We start from the raw sequence: 2,468 nt of genomic DNA on the forward strand, positions 1-2,468 counted from the left end.
ATGAATACATCTGTTTGTTTTTCTGTGTTCCCCTCTGAATGTAAACTCCTGGAGGGCAAAAATATGTTTGCTAGATCACAATATGTTATGTCCCACCTAGCTCTGTGTCTGCACACAGTAGATGCCAAGTGAATATCTGTCAAATGCATCCATCAATCAACCAGGTGGAGAGGGAGCCAGCAAGTGATTACAACACAGCTGCCACCTGTAATGGCTGCTACCATTTCTTAATGGCCCTGATGAGCCAGGCAATGTTTCCACGCCTTTAACATTCTGATGGACCGAGCTCCTGCAATGTTCTAAGAGCTGTGCTGGGCCTGACAAATATCATTTCCTATTTCCACACAAACTCTGTGGGGCAAATACTATTATCCTCATTGTCACAGATGAGGACTCTGAGGCTCAGAGAAGCTATCTGATTTATAAAAGTCTGCTTGAGCAAAAAGTGGCAAAGCCAAGATGTGAACAGGAGTCTTACTATAAAGACTGCACTTTTGCCTCATATAACATTGTCTCACTAAAACTTGGTAACTTACAAAATATATGGGCTAAGCTCAGATCCTTGCATAACTATCACCTTATTCAACCAACGAAGAGTCAACTATAACCAAGGGATATACAAAGCACTACAGAACATCCTACGCACACCTAATGAAATATAATTACATATGCTAATGCATTTATGTATATATAAAATGTTTAGCATTGTGCCGAACACAAACAATCACTCCACAAGTGGTTACTATAACTTACTGAAATGCCAGGGGTTAGATCTAGGTCTTGCTACTCACCACACAGAAAGCCAATCACTAAGACAGTGGGTATTGCCAGGTAAGTAGACTTTTATTTGTGTGATGTCAGTCAAAGGGAACAGATCAACCTCAAATCGGTCTCCCCAGCCCCCTAAAATGGGATTGGGTTTATAAAGTGGAAAAAAGAATGTATCTACATGTGGGAGAACAGCAATTAGGGATGGGTAAGGAAGCAGTTGTGATGACTGAGGGGTCTGGTGGCTCATTGTCTGGATGTGGTGATCTGGTGAATTTCAGTTCGTGCCTGAAGGTTGGTTTCCTGAGGGGAGAACACAGATAAGGCAAATGTAAGGCAGGCTGCTTGGTGCCAATTGCTGACCGCCACAGCCCGCGCTCATGGTCCCCAGCAGCATGCATTTGCTCCCTCCCCAGCTCCGGGATGATCAGCCAGAAGACCCTCTATTCCATCTCCTCCCCGAGTTCCGCTGGGAGATGACATGCCTGCAGCCTCGAGTCAGCAGACCTGGGGACCGACGTGGCAGCAGGAGCTGAGGAGAGCAGGCATACAGCAGCCAGCCCCATCAAGAAGACCCAGGCTGGGCAGAACAAGCCTGGCACGCCACCCTCCTCGCCATTGAGCACCAAGCCATTGGTCTGCATGCAGAGGAACAAAGCCGAGACCCTGCTCAGACTCACGGCCCACAATATGCCCATGGGCTTTGGAGGGAGCTGGAGGAAGCACTTCAGTGGCGCATTCAGGAAACCGTATTTTATAAAGCTAATGGGATTTGTTGCAGAAGAAAGAAAACATTACACTGTTTATCCACTCCCACGCCAAGTCTGCACATGGACCCAAATGTGTGGCATGAGAGACATGAAATATGTCATCCTGGGACAGGATCCATATCAGGGACCCAATCAAGCTCATGGGCTCTGCTTTAGGGTTCAAAGACCTGTTCCACCTCCACCTTTATAAATGTTTAGAGAACATTTATAAAGAGCTGTCTATAGATACAGATGGTTTTGTTCGTCGTGGCCATGGAGATTTGCCTGGGGTGGGGGGGTGTGGAGCAAACAAGGTGTTCTCCTACTCAGTGCTGTCCTCACTGTTCAGGCCCATCAAGCCAACTCATAAGGAGAGAGGCTGGGAGTAATTTACTGACGCAGCTGTGTCCTGACTGAATCAGAACTTGAACGGCCTTGTCTTTTTGCTCTGGAGCTCTTAGGCCCAGAAGAAGGGCCGTGCCATTGATAGGAAGTGGCATCACTTACTGCAGACAGCCCATCCCTCCCCACTGTGTGTGCAGGGGGTTCTTTGGATATAGATACTTTCTGAGACCAGTAAAGATGCTGCAGAAGCCGGCAAGAAGTCGACTAGAAAGAGCCGTGGTCCCTCCCTGAGGGGTGGGGGACTCCATTGGTGGACTTTGAGAAGCTGCCGTTAAAGTATTTGTCAGTTTCGAAGTTGAATTGAAATCTCCTCGCTAAGTCTTAAGTGCTCTGCGTAAGAGGGAAAAGCTTCCATAAGTGACCAGGACCCTGGCTGCCCAGGAATAGCAGTTTATCCCGCCAGACACGGCAGAGGCCACTCCTGGACAAACGTCTTTCTCTGCGACGTGGCTTTGGTCTCAAATAGGCCAACTTCCCAGCAGCAGGGGAGGTCTAGGACTTGGCCCTCTTCACGGCCCTCAGCTTTATGGCTAAAGGGGGAAGTGC

At 48.1% G+C, this 2,468-nt stretch overlaps 1 pseudogene; it reads left to right on the forward strand.

The window, feature by feature from the left end:
* The first annotated feature begins 830 nt into the window (after window positions 1–830).
* LOC103261294 lies at window positions 831–2,242 on the forward strand (annotated as a pseudogene).
* The last annotated feature ends 226 nt before the right edge of the window (window positions 2,243–2,468 follow it).

Source organism: Carlito syrichta, unplaced genomic scaffold (genome assembly GCF_000164805.1).
Source record: "Carlito syrichta isolate Samal-C Ts95f unplaced genomic scaffold, Tarsius_syrichta-2.0.1 Scaffold90623, whole genome shotgun sequence".
Taxonomy (NCBI): domain Eukaryota; kingdom Metazoa; phylum Chordata; class Mammalia; order Primates; family Tarsiidae; genus Carlito; species Carlito syrichta.